The sequence below is a fragment of the Piliocolobus tephrosceles genome, chromosome 5 (genome assembly GCF_002776525.5).
Source record: "Piliocolobus tephrosceles isolate RC106 chromosome 5, ASM277652v3, whole genome shotgun sequence".
In the NCBI taxonomy this organism is placed as follows: domain Eukaryota; kingdom Metazoa; phylum Chordata; class Mammalia; order Primates; family Cercopithecidae; genus Piliocolobus; species Piliocolobus tephrosceles.
The window spans coordinates 60,938,672-60,954,084 of NC_045438.1; positions in this window are offsets into that span (position 1 = coordinate 60,938,672).

Sequence of the window (15,413 nt, forward strand, 5' to 3'; positions counted from 1 at the left end):
TCTACAGTTTGGATGTTCTGACGTGATCCTCTATTTATCTCTCTTCTTCCCCTGTTCACTTTTTCTCTCCTTGTCCTTCCATTTTTCTTTCTGGATATGTGTCAACTTCATCAGCTAATTTTTTTTATTTTTGGCTGTCATATATTGGGATGTCTAAATCCCTTCTCTTGCTATGTTTGATTCTTTTCTATAGAATCCTATATTTGTTCCCCATAGGTAGTGTCTTCTCTCATCTCTCTGAAGTCATTTGTTACATTTGTTTTCTTAATTTTATTTTGTACGTATGTTGTCTTTTTCCTGCATTGTTTTTTCTTTCTGTTTGAATCTCTGTTACTCAGTTAAAGGCTTTATATAGATGCATGGTTAATCTTGGCTGTCTGTTCGTATTTACACACGAGACCCTAAGAAGAATATTGGATCCACTGTAAGAGCAGGGCTTAGAGCCAGACACAGTGGTGCATGCCTGTGGTCCCAGCTACTCAGGAAGCAGAGGCAGGAAAATTGCTTGAGCCCAGAAGTTTGAGGCTGTAGTGCACTATGATGGCACCTGTGAATATTCATTGCACTCCAGCCTGGACAACATAGAAAGAATCCAGCTCAAAAAAAAAATAAATAAAAATAAAGAAATAAAATTAAAAAAGAAAAGAAAAGCAGGGCTTTAGACATGGCTTTACTGTAGAATGATTTTCACTGAGGCCCTAAATACCAGTATTGAAAACATTTCATCTTGGGCCAGTGTTCTGGAAGAGGAGTCCTTTGATCTCATATTTGAGGTTGTAAGCCCAACCATCAGTCTTGGGAGTTGAGGTGAACTGGAGATTCTATAATTTGGGATGTTGATTTCCACTTTATCCCTATTTTTCAGTATTAATTCCATACCCACACCCCTCAACTATACTTGATGTCTCCAAATCCAGAGCTTATTCAGTTCAAAGTGCTCAAAAAGTAAACCTCTCACCTTGTCTCAGAATGAGAAGTATGTGACTGTCTCCTTATACGAGGTGGAAGAAGCAATCTGAAGCCCTAATTCTCTATAAAAACTTGCCCTCAATAGTTCTGTTTTCAAACCACCTGCATCCTGACACAGTGCTCTAATTCCTGAGTTTTTCCAGAATTCTATGACAAGAAAATTTTGTTTTCTACCCCATCTCCCACCCCTCTCAACCTTCCATCTAAAGCTTAGGTAGCAGTCATTTCTGGGATTTAAGCCATTTATTTTTTCTTCATTTTTCTTTCCAATTTTCAAAGTACTAACTTCTAACTACAGAAATTTTCCGTTTTTCTTTCAATTATTGTGGGTTTATGATGTGTTATTCCTTCACTATCATTTTAATGGGACTTCAGAGGAGAGATAAGATAAATAGTGTGTTCAAAACTGGTTAACTGGAAGTCTGTTCTCACTTATTTTTAATATGTATATTAGGTAACAACTATATCTGGAACAAAGTGAAAAGAGAGGGAGAGAGAACACGTGATAAGGGACAAAGAATAGAGAAAATAGGGGGGAAAGGGAGGACAGGGGAAAGAAGATAAATAGACACAGAAATGGATACAGGCCTGGCCCAGGCGAGCATTTGCATTTACAGAAGACCAGGGTGATGAGCAGGACCCGCATGGTGAGTGCAGCTGGCCACATCTCACTCACTGCTTTCGTGCTTAAAATAAATAGGACGTCTCGTCCTAGATGGGTGGATTGGAAATCTAATTCTCAGTGTTAACATTCTATAGTTAGTTCCAAAATGGAATACTTTTGAGTTAAAAGGGTTTGACCCCAGGGCAGTCAAAAATCTGCTCTAGAAGGAAGTAGGCACAAGATGAAGCACACACAGTGCCACACTATTTCTGGGCTGGGCTCACTGAAAGCTTTTCAAGTCTTACTCTGTGACATTTACAGAGAAGTTTCAAGAATGCTTGAGAGAACAGGCTTTCAAAGTGTCTTTCTTTTTTCATCTACATTTATGTAGAATTATAGCTCATAATTCTACATAACCAGGGTAGAATTATAGTTCACTACTGACCCAAAAAACAAGACACTGGGAGTGAACTTACTCTGTGGGCTCAAGCAGGCTGAGCTACCCAAGGAAACAGTATTGGAAGAGAGTAAGAAACAGGGAGGGCTGCATCAACAGGACTAAGAAGACCTCTCCCTCTACACAGCTAGATCCTGCTAAAATTGACTTTATGCTATTTTTAAAATATGGCTGAAGGGAAGTCTCCAAAAACAAAATGTTGTTTTAAAAAAGTCTTTGAGCTGAAATCAGAACAGGAAACCATGAGCTTTAAACAAAGGCATCAGCCGTACAAATCTCTGGAGTAACATCCCCAGTTGAGGCTCTCAGGATTCCCACATATGAACTGCAAAAAAAAAAAAAGTGAGCTCACAATCAAAGATTAACTTCACAAAGAAAAAATTGCCATGATTATGTGTTTAAAGAAACAAAAACAACATGAGAACTCCCCCATACAAGGTCTTCAGATATTGAAATAGTCAGATAAACTATTGAAAAATATTTGAATGCATGAAATATAGAATCATAAACATTAAAAAATCATCAAAAGGCTGTTTAAAATTATGACAGATATTTTAGAAATGAAAAGTATATTTGTTGTTAATAAGAAATTGTTAGAGACCTCACAAAAATAACCAGGAAACCTGATGTCGACAAAGCAAACTGAGTTTACTCACATTCTTTTCAGTAAGGAAGGATAAGGTCTCAAAGACAGCTTGAGAAACAAAGTCAAAGGGGAATTCTTATAGCACTGGGCCTGTGTTTAAGGTTAGAACTCAGGTGATTTGGGGGCGGGCTTTTAAAAGGAGATAAATAAATATTGGGTGCAACAGCCAAGTGGCAGGGACTTTTAGGTGTTCAGGAGCAGGGAGAAGGGTCTTCCCAGCAAGTTGTTTAGTGGAGCGTCCTGTTGTCTTATCATTCCACAGCAGGCTGTGGCAGTGGAGCTGCTTTGTAAATTTCCACTTCTTGGTTAATTCAGTTCTTTTTTCTGAAACTTCTAATGGATTATTCAGAAGACTGGATGCAGCTAAAATCAGAATTAATTAATTTAAAGATAATTTGTTTTAAAAAACCCAACCTAGTCAGAATGTAATAAAGAGAGTCAAGGACAGAAAATATGAAAGAATGGAAGTGATGTTAGGAGACTTGCCAGACACCTAACCAGAATCCCAGGTGAGAAGACAAGGAATCCATGACCAGGCTTGGTGGCTCACTCCTGTAATCCCAGCATTTTGGGAGGCTGAGACAGAGGATTCCTTGAGCCCAGGAGTTCAAGACCAGCTTGAGCAACATGGCGAGACCCCATCTCTACAAAAAATTTAAAAATTAGCCAGGTGTGGGTGTGCACACCTGTAGTCCCAGCTACTCAGGAGGCTGAGGTGGGAGGATCATTTGAGCCCAGGAGGCGGAGGTTACTGTGAGCCAAAATCACACTATTGCACTCCAGCCTTGACGAGAGAGTGACACACTGTCTCAAAAAAAAAAAAAAAAAAGAAAAAGAAAAAGAAAAAGAAAAAACAGGGAATACAGATGAGGCAAAATCTGAACATATGGCTGAGTTTTCCAGAACTGATAAAGGATACAAACCCTAAGATGTAAGAGGCACAATTAGCATAGCAAGATATATAACAAAAATTTCACACCTAAACACTATGCAAGGAGTGAGCCAAAGCAGCAGTGAACAGACATCTACAACAAAGAAAAACAACTGGGCTAACAGACGACCGTTTAGCAGCAGCAGTGGGAGCCCGAGGACAGTGAAAGACAGCTTGAGAGTAATGAAATAATAAATTCATTCTCAATCTCAAATTAAATATTCAACAAAATTACCTTTTAGGGACAAAGAAAAAATAAAAATGTATTCAGATAATTAAGGAGTAAGAGAATTTACTGCCAGCAAAACTTCACCAAAGGAGCTTCAAAGGGACATAGATCAGGACAAAGGAAGGTAACACCAGAAGAAAGATCAGCCCAAAAAAGCGGTTGAGCAAAACAATTGTAAGACATAAGATAAACATAAAAGAACATCCAGGAAAGATGTTTCATTCTATTTCTTGTTTTCTTGAATGTTTGTTTGTTTTTATTTATTTTTGAGATGGAGTCTCGCCCTGTCTCCCAGGCTGGAGTGCAGCGACACCATCTCGGCTCACTGCAAGCTCCACCTCCCGGGTTCACACCATTCTCCTGCCTCAGCCTCCCGAGTAGCTGGGACTACAGGCCCCCGCCACCACGCGGGGCTAATTTTTTTGTATTTTTAGTAGAGATGGGGTTTCTCCCTGTTAGCCAGGATGCTCTATCTCCTGACCTCGTGATCTGTCTACTTCGGCCTTGAATGTTTATTTTAAATCAGTGTTACATTGTTATCAACAATGTTTCTGCATTTATTTAAATGATCTCTCTCCCTCTTCTCCTTTCTCTTAACATTGATATTTTGAATAAATAAATAATGATCTCAATAAATAATGGTAATGCTTAAATTATGCAAAAAAAATAGAACTCAAATAACAGGCAATAGCAGCATGCAAACTAGGAAGAGAAACTGGTTTTTAAAGTCTTTGTATTGTTCAGCATGGTGGTTGCAAAAGTTTAAAATATTAATAAATTTTGAGATTTGTTAAGCATGCATGGCAAAAGTTCAAGGTTAACCACTAACAGAAAAATAAAATAGTTTGTAACTTCCAAATAAGAGAGAAAAGACAGAATGAGGGGACAACAAACTCAATATATCCAAACAAAGGCAAGAAAAGAGAAAAAACTAAGAGAAGAAAATAAGTAAAGATATAGACAATTTAAACAACACTATTTAAAGCTTTATTTAAAAGGCATATGTAGAACCCTATTATCAAAAATTAAAGAATAAGAAAAGAAGTGATCAAAGTGATGGATATCTCACTTCCCCTGATTTGATCATTACACATGTATCATGTCAAAATGTCATATGTAACCCAAAATATATATACAACTATAATATATCAGTCCTGTTAAAAAGATTTTATGTAACAATTAAAGAATGAATATGCATCCTTCTTAAGCACACACAGAATATGTTTTAAATTCCACATATTAATCTATAATGCAATCATCAGGAAAATTCAAAGAATTGGTAAAAATACAGACCATATTTTCTTACCTTGTTGGAATTAAGTTAGAATAATTCAAAAATAAATATTTTAAATCTCCAAACATTTGGAAATTTTGAAATATTCTTCTAAATAAATCATAGTTCAAAAAATTATAATAAAAAATTTTAATATTTGTAACTAAATAATAATAAAAACACTATTAAGGCTTGAGAGATGTAGTAAAATTAGTGTTCTTAAGGAAAAGTGTAGCTATAATGCATATATTTGAAAATAAGGAAAATCAAAAATTAATAAACTAAGCATCCAACTAAAGGAGTTAATAAAGAATAATAGAATAAACCCAAAGAAAGTAAAAGGAAGGATACACCAAAAAAATGACAAAATAAGGAAGACAATAGAAAACAAAGACACAATAGAGAAAATCAACAAAACCAGAGACTAATTTTTTTAAAGAATAATAAAATACACAAACTTCATAGGTGATGAATGTTAGTTAGCTTGATTTAATCATTTCAGATTGTACACAGATATTATAACATTACATTGTACCCCATTAATATATACAATTATACTTTCTCAATAAATTTCTGAAAAGGAAAGAATGCGCAAATAAGCAATTTAGGAACAAAAATGGAAATAGAACTTTAGATTCAAGACGGAGTTAAAAGATAATAAGACACTTTTAAAAACTACTCCATGCCAATACATTTGAAAACTTAAACAAAATTGACAAATTCCTAGAGAAACAAAACTTTTCAAAGATGACTTGAGAGTAAGTGGAAGATCCATAGTCCTATATCCATTATAAAAATGGAATCTTCAGTTAAAAAAAAAAATCTAACCCCCAACAAGATAACAGATCCAGCGAAATTATATCCATATTCTGCCAAGTCAAGGAACAAATCATTCCTGTTTTTGCTATTTCAGAGAAAGGAAACAGTAGTAATATTTCTCACTGCATTCTATGAACACAGGATGTCTTGATACCAAAATCAAATTAGGACAGGGCAAGAAAGAGAAAGACCAGTGTTGTTCATTGTGTAGATGTAAAAATCCTGAACAAAAAATAAGCAAATGAAATCCAACAGTGTATAAGTAAGATAAAGACATCATGGGTTTTTCTCAGGAAATGAAGATGTGACTCAGCACTAAAAACTCTGTAACTGACCACATTAAAATATCAATGGGAAGAGAAAGGAGAGGACTAAGAGACAGATCATCTAAATAAATGCAGAAACATTGTTGATAACAATATAACTGGTTTAAAAGAAACTTTCAAGAAAACAAGAAATAGAATGGAACTTCTTTCCTGGATGTCTACCCCAAACCTCTTATAGGAAGTATAATTCTGAACAATGAAACATTCGAAGCATTCCCTTTAAACTCAGATACAAGACAAAATGGCCACTATCTCACTTCAATGAATAAATATTGGAGATCCTAGCCAGTAAGAGAAGGAAAAGTGATGCCAAGTGTGTAACCATTGGGAGTTATTTACTTCCACTGCACACCATATACTGTAGACTCTTGCCTAGTCATAATCATGAGTCTAGTCACTCATACATTAGACTCTTGCCCAGTCTTCAAACATACCACATATTATCCACACTCTAATTTACTCTGCTTCCCCTGGCTGGAATGCCTTTCTTCCGTTCCTTCAAGATCTAGCCTAAATGACTGCTCCTCTGTCAATCCTACTCCATCGAGGCAGAATAAACCAATCCCTTGTTAAAAATCTTCACAAAGATGATGGTGTAAGAGAGTCCTGGGATTCTCCCCAGTAGTCTGGTGGGCTTGGGATTCATCTCACTGTCACCATCACCACTTCCGCCTTCACCATTTGTTCTGGCCAAAATTTGCTCATCTCTGAAACATTAAGTCTCTGCTACAGAAATGAGCTATATAGCGTCCTAATATGTAATATGCCCTTCAACCCAGTGTTAGCTGGACATCTGGGGCAGAGGACGCATGGAGGTGCCCAGGCAATGTGACATGGGGTGCAAGTCCCAAGATTTGAATCAGTGTGGTTCCTGCCGAGAGTTGAACAGGTGTTCCTCCCCTAGATTGCTTCACCAGTCACAGGGCTCAGGTTAGGGGACAAGATTGCACCAAATGTTGGCATTAAAAGTTTCCCTTCATCTCCCCTTTTCCTGAAGCTTATCATGACACACATGTTGAAGCCTGTAAGAAAGGGAAGTTTTTATGCATTGAGATGGACACAAACAGATCTCCCCAGAGGGGATTTATAACATGGGCAACTCGAATGTGTCTCATAGTGGGGAGGGCTTTCATTCCCACATCTCTCTTCTGTTCCCACAGTGCTTTAGAGGTCACTCTTTCACAGGACTTTTGACATTGTAGTTCAGCTATGTGCATCACTTCCATCATTTCCATTCCATCTCTGTTTTGTCCATACTTAGCATAGACCTTTGAAGATGATAAAGCTCCAAAACATGCTGGTGACCAAAAGAAAAGAAGTAAAGAAGGCAGGATGGCTTCTCATTCTTTGAGCTGGCACACCTCCAGATCTTGTCTCGCCTCTTTGAAAGACTTGAACATTCATTCCATGAACACAAGAAATACTAGAAATTCCAGGAGCCTCCATACTGTTACTTGCATGAAAAGCTAATAGTTCTGACAGCCACCTGTGAAACAAGGGCCTGGGCACGACCAGAGGTTGGTTCATCTGAGAAAGTTTACCTCTGAAAATTGGTCAGCTGGGTGGATGGGGAAAAAAGGGGTAGATTCAATCATCAGTTTGCATTCCGTTGTCCTGTGACAAAACCCTGAAAAATGATGGTAGATCTTCACGTAGAAAAGCTGACACCTTCAGGAAAAGTGTTCACCTGTAGGTTTAATGACCTCCTGCCCATGAATCCAGCAGCCAGCTTCCTACATTGTCTTAGGGTCTCCATGTTCCAATTCTGGGAGAGGGAAAGCAATGCGAAGTTGTCATTTATCCAAAATAAATTGTAGGGGACATTTTTTTTTCCATCTAGCCATCAACAAATATCATTGACAACCTACTTGTAACTGGCATTGTCCTGGACATCATGAAAAAGTTCAAAGAAGGGCATGGCCCTTCCCTTAGCAGGCTCAAGGACTCTCTGGGAGGGTTGGCTGCTGTATCAATCAAGGTTCAATCAGGAAAACACCATGTTTTAGGGATAAAGGATTCCACTAGAATTAAACCTCACATAAATGTGGAAGAAGCTAAAAGAGTGAAGACTTGGAAGGCAAAGTTGGAGGATCTAAGAAGAGTCACCAACTAGACCTCCTTGTGCACCGGCACGGTAGAAAATCCGAGCTTGCAGGGAAATCTGAGAAGCCAAGGGCGGGCAGCCTCCCCTTGAGACCACAAATGGGGGCTTGTGGAGAGAGTTCAGAGAAGCCGTGCCTCAGTCATATCCACCTCTGAGGGTCCCCAGTCTGGTGCTGGACTTTGAATTGCTTTTGGTCAGTGGGCCAGCAGTTTGGAAGAAAGGAAGGAAAGCTAACATACCTGGAGGCCGGGCAGCTCTGCGTCTATCAACAGACATGGTCACAATGAACTTCTGAGAGTAATGGTCACCACTTTAGCCCTGCCTTCCAAATTTCACATAGATCTCTGTTAGCCAAGTCTAACCTGGGAAAGGGGATTCAAGGAATGGCGCAGCTCCCCGGTTTGATCAAGTTGACCCAGAACAATCTCGCACTTTAACCCAGAAAAATCTTAAACAGCTGGCAATGGAGAACAGTTACTGAGTGAAGAGCAAGGCTTGAAGAACCCGGGAGAGAAGGCAGGCAGGGTTCATGGAAGCTTCATGAAAGAGATGCAGCTTTAACTGGGCCTCAGAGAAAGAATATGATTTAGGTCAATGGGGAGAGGAGAAAGTGTGCAAATATCGCCTGCTTAAACATGCTTCTTCACTTTGGTTTTGGTTTAGAAGTGTATAAACCTTTCACAGGACACTAACAGGAATCAGGAGACCCTGAATCTGGGACAAAGACACATGAAGAGGCTTCACCTCCTAGGTTTTGACTCTGTCCTTGGGAAAGACTGACCCCATCTCCTGCTGCTTAGACACATGGACTCATCCCAAGTGGAGCAACAGGTTTGTCCAACGGCCAAAGCTTTGCACGCCCATTTGTTTCTGTGTATCCTCGGAGACTGTTTGGCATGCCTGCTCAAGAACAAAAGTCCACTTTAAGAAGAATGAATCCCATCTGGTTGCTTCTTAGGGGCAAATTTTAAAATAAAGACAGCTTTTAAAAACAAGTAGAGCTTTGTTCTTCACTGACCTCAACACGATGTCTGTCAACACCCATGCCTGGTTGCCTGGCTTAGCAGGTCTGATTAACAGTGGCACCTCACACAAAGAGACAAGTGTGGGTAAGGGACATGGAACTGGTGATCTTTTGTTGTGATAGGAGGAAAAGGGGCCACCACCCAAGCCATTCCAGACAGGATCAGGGGCTGCAGTGGCGGCCGTGTACCTGGCAGGAGGAGGGGCTGCATAAAGGAGGTTGGTGCTTAGAGGGAGTGAAGGTCAGAAAGGGAGGAAGCGGCAGCTGATGAAGAAATGGGCTCTCCAAAGGTGAACCACAACCCTTGACAAATAAAGTCAGCACTGTTGGGAAGTATCCCAATGCCTCGGGAGCCTTCAGGTTAGAAAGCTCTTCCAGGCATCTGTGTGACTTAGGAGTATAGAAGAGCTTCCTCTTGTTCCTGTCTTCTTCTAAATTGCATCTCTTCATTCGTTGGAAAGTGAGGAGTTTCCCACAGGCTCAAAGAAACATCACAAGATTTCTTCTAAGCTACCTTTTTGTTATTTTTAGGTCCTCTCCTGTAGATGGTCAATGTTTCAATAGCCTGCTTCATCTGTGCCCTTTGCTGACCCCATAGATCTTTACCTTGTGAATGGCATTATATTTTAAGCTTGGTGCTATGTTGCTAGCTAAAATGAGAAAATCAATGTTATCATGCTTTTTGAATGGTGCCATGGAATACTGAGGTGTTTTGTGACCCATTAGGCTAACATCTGATTCATTTCCAACTTCAGAAAGAGCCTCACCCCAGTTGCATCCTTGGAAAATCAGTCTTTCCTCCTGATGTCAACAATTTTGGACCAGCTTTCTCATTTTCTTGTTTTTTTTAAAGGAAAATTGGGTTTTCATCAAATGGTCCTCCTGTTTTTTTGTAAACAAGCAGTCTAAGTTGACTGTCAGAGTAGCTGGCACATGGCTCTTTGGAGACACACATGGGTGCCCCCATCCCAGGAGAAACAAATTTACCTCTTTGCCTAAAAATATGTATCTCTGCCTAAAAATATGTGTCTCTTCATCTCCTTATGTGGTAAATAAAGTAACTAGACACATAAACAAAGAATAATAGGCCAGGTTCAGAAACGCAACCCCACAGAGTCCTGTATCTTGCCATTGGCAATGTTGGGCCAGGGGTCAGTGTGAGAACCCCGCAGATTCCAGCCTCTGGGATGGGGGCTTGTTTTAGTGCCAGGGTACAAGCCCACACTACCCTGAGGACCCAGCCCATGTCACGTCTGCCCGGAAACCAGTCCTACGCCTGTGACCCCTGCTGCATCCAGGACCCACCTCACTCACAGGCAGAATCCCTGCCTCAAATGTAATCTGAATTCTTGGAGGCATGAGAATGTGTCAATTTACATCTACCCGTTGAGTTCGCTCCTTCACCCACTACTGAAGTAAAGAAAGACACTCCTTGGAAAAGTAATTTGCAGAGATCCTCTTCCAGAATGACTGACAGGCAGGCAGCCTGGGAGCATGATAAGCACACAGGAGGGCACCGCGTCTGCTTCCTTCTGTTCTCCACATCAGCTTGGTTCCTCACCAGTCCCAGGCCATTCTCCATAAAGCAGCCAGAATTGTCTTTTGAAAATTAAAGTAGAGGCCAGAAACAGTGGCTCATGCCTGTAATCCCAGCAGTTTGGGAGGCTGAGGAGGGAGGATCAATTGAGGCCAAGAGTTAGAGGCTGCCATGAGCTGGCATTGTGCCATTGCACTCCAGCCTGGGAAACAGAGTGAGACCTGAATTCAACAAAAAGAAAACTGTAAGCAGGATTATGTTTTTCTCCTGCTAAAACCATCCTGTGGTTTCCCTGTCCTTGGCATAAAAGAAGAGCTTGTTCCCAGGGCCTGCACATGGCTATATGGCCCGACCCCCAAGCCCACGCCCAACCTCATTCCTCCCCAGTCTCCCCCCATCACCTGCCACTGGCGCCTCTTTAACTTCCTTGGGTTCCTCCACCCCATCAAGGCATTTCTCCAGTCAGGCCTCACACATTCTGTGCCCTGCTGGGACCCAACCCTTCCCTTCTCTTGTCATTCTGGCTAATGCCACAGCCTTAGAGAGGCACTGCCTGACCCCTGAGGTTTCACCCCTGCCATCACCAGTGGGGATGACCCCTGATCCTTTCCTATTCTCGTCCGTGGTGTTTCGTGCCTCTTTTTCATGGAATTTATGGCAACGCTCCATGACATTGGTCTGTGTTTGCCTAGGTATTCAGGCTCTTTCTCTCTCAGTAGAACGGAAGCTTCAAGTGTCCAGACATTGTGTCTGTGTTGTCCACCAAGGTTCACCTAGTGCCTAGTACAGCACTTGCCACCTAGGAAGTGCTCGGTAATTCTTTGAGTGAATGAATAAAGGAAAGGAGCAGAGGTACAGCCTGGATTCCAGCATTCTGCTCCACCCTTGCCATGAGGTGCCCTTGAAGGCCACAATCTTGGCCTCTCCTTCCCAGACTCAGGCCTGGGGTGTGTGGTGATGTCAGCTTCTTTCTACCAGGCCAGAAACCTGCCCTCACCTCCACCCACAAGGAGAAAATGCAAGAAATCTGAACTTTTTGGAACAAGAAACTCCAACTTCATAAGACAGCCCTATGTCATGCAGCCGAGGCGTTCTGGTGAGAACCACCGACATCGGGCCTGGAGGCCTCAGAAGCGTCTCCTCACCCACATTCCTGCTGAGCGACCCAAGGATCCTCAGAAGCAAAAAGACCCCCACGGTCACATGAAGGTCACTGGCAGTCCATTCTAGACTCCCAGGCTCCAGACCCCTGGAACTGTACACTCTGGGCGAGCTTCTCTGTCCCCCTCAGGCAGTCCCTCCCCTCCTATTCTTTGGGTCAGTGCTTCTGATCCCAGGAGAGACAGTTATTTTTATTTTCCAAGTCATTATTCACAGTAAGCTCTGACTTCAGAATGACTTTTGAGACATAACAATTTAAGATTTAGAGCAATATTGATAGAGTCTATACAATGATTTTTCCAGGTGCCATTGTGGAAACAGTGTTTCCACCATTTTCCACTCTTAATATTTCATTTTTGGAACACCACTCCAACAAGAAAACATTAGGCTTGTTGTGTGAATAGGTGCGCCTGAACACACTTGGACAATCTGAGTATCTCTCCTCAGGGACTCCATGAGTTAACAGGGTGTGATTTGGGAGAGCGAGTCTCAAAGACCACTGAAAAGGAATCAATGATTTGGCAGCCACAAAAGAAATGAGTAAAATTTTCTAGCAACAAGAGGTAAAATAAGGCAAATGAATTAATTTTTAAAATATGCATGGAAAAGGTGATTAGGACCCATTTTTAATAATAATACTGTTCAGAAACAAAATGAATCTCACATAAGCAGACTAAAATATTTTCATATGCAATAGCAAAAATGGAGATTATTGGCCCCTGGAGCTCCTTGGAGATTATTTCAGAGCAGCCTATGAAGAAACCTTTGGAACTGAGTCCAGCTAACAGAAAACATCTGTTTGGGCATCTCTCAATTATAATATGTCACGGGGGAAAACCTGGAATTTAGAAATACCAATTGACATGAAAACTGGCCATTTCTGATTTAAACATTTTTGTAGACTTCCTTGGCAGAAATAGCTATGATGATCCTTTAAATTTACCTCTTTGCCTAAAAATATGTATCTCTGCCTAAAAATATGTGTCTCTTCATCTCCTTATGTGGTAAATGAAGTAACTAGACACATAAACAAAGAATAATAGTGAGGCCAGGTTCAAAAACATGTCCCTATTAATATGGAATGAAAGGAGGAAATTGAATGACCTGATTTGACATAGTTGGAAAATCTTAGTCATATAATGAGAGTCACTGACTAATTTTTCAGGTGGAAGAGGCAAGGAGGGAGCCAGGAAGCTGCATCTTCTCTCCTTTAGAACAACCTGAAATCCTACGTTGCCTTCCACTTGCCCCATTCTGCCCTTCCTCCCAACACAGCTCAGCCCCCGTCCCAAGCACCCCAGCCCGCAGAGCTCCCTTTACTCACAGTCCACTGAAACTGGGCTATTTCTGATGTCACCAATGATGACCTGTTGGTCAAATACAGTGCACATCACACTTCCTGCTGTGACCTTCATACCGTTTGGAATTCCCTCCTTCTTTAGCAGGTGTTCCATCTTCTTCCCCCAACCCTCACTGAGTTGGTCATTCGACCTTCGCCCCATAAATAGTGGTGCTTTCCAGAGCTCAGCCATCTGTCCTCAGCTCCCCATCTGCTCCATTCCTGATGTCATTGCCTTGGTTCAGGCCCTGATCCTTCTCACCTGGATGGCTGCAACTGTTTCCCCACTGCCTTCCCCTACCCCACCTCATCTCCTAATTCTTCCCCAGATTGCAGCCAGGGCAATCATCCTAAAGAATAATTCTGTTGTGCCATCTCCTCTCCCCTGGTGGACCCTGCTGGCTGCTCCAGTCTCCCATCCTGCCATCCCCTACAAAGGCGATGCCCTTTACTACGGCAATTCTGGTGGTGAACAGACCCTGTCCTCAGTGCTGCCCCGGGTACGTGCTGCTCTCTGCCTGGGATGACCCCTTCCCTTCATCACCCCCTAGCTCACTCGTACTTAAACCACATTGGATCTGTCCCCTTTGTTCATTCCCAAGATTGGCTATGTGTGCCTTCTTTTAGTTTTTATTCATCGGTTTCACCCATGATTTCTCCATTTTAGTTAGCTTCCCAAAATACAATGTTTGGCTTTGTTAGTGTTCTCTGTTCTATGTGTGTTTTATTTCATTATTTTTCGACCTTGTTTTTACTATTTCCTTCCTTCTAATTTCTTTGCATTCATTTGGGTGTTCTCTTTCTAGTTTCTTGAGATGAATACTTATTTCACTGAGTGTTTTTTTAAATCCCAGATCCTTTGAAAATATATATATTTTCAAATATATATAACACATATATAATATAAAATTATATTTTAGAAATATATACATATAGAGATTTATATAGAATGCATATATTAGCAAGTATATATATTTATATATTTTTTCTTTTTAAAAAAAAATTTTTTTTTAGTTTTTAAACCTTGGGTGATTTTCCAGTTGTATTTTTATTATTTAATTGCAGTCACATCACATATTCTATTTTTAGTCTTTTAAAATTGCTGAGATTTGCTTTGTAGTCCACTATATGGTAAATTTTTATGACTTTTCACTGTATACTTGAAAAGTAAGTGTATTCTCTTATTGTTTCTTGCTGTGTTTTATTTATAGGCATACAGCCAGCCCTCTATATTCTTGGGTTCCACATCTACAGATGCAACCAACCGCAAGTTGAAAATACTCAGAGATAAAAATTCCAAAGACCTTTTCTGATTAAAACAAAAATTTCACAAAATTCCAAAAAGCAAAATTTGAATCCACGCAGATGGAGAGATGTATGGACATTATATTAGTTATTATAAGTAATCTAGAGATGATTAAAAGTATACACGAGGATGTGCATAGGTTCTATGCAAATACTAGGCTCTTTTATATCAGAGACTTGAGCATTTTCAGATTTGGGTGTAAGCAGGGGTTCTGGAACCAATCTTTCACAGATACCCAGGGAAAACTGTACATCCACTAGATCAGGAGGTTTTAAGTCATGTTTTTCAAATATTTTATAGGGTTACAGAAGTTTTTTGTTGTCTGCTCGTTTTATTACTGAGAAAAGGCTATTGCAAAATTCTAGCACAATTGTGAATTCATCCATATGTCATTCCTATTCCATCACTTTTTCTTTAAATATTTTGTGGTCATAGTATTAGCTGCATACAAACCTTGAATTATTGTAGCACCTTGATGGGTTGAATTCATAATCAGCAAGAAGTGACTCTATCTCTAGTAATTTATTTTGCCTTAAGGTCAATTTTCTCTGATGTTAGTATAGCTTTACCAGTTTTCTTTTGGCTACTGGTTATATACTTTTTCATAATCTTTTATTTTCAAACATTTTTAGTCTTACATTTTAATTTGTGTTTTGAAAACAGAATATCATTTGGTTTTATTTTTAAT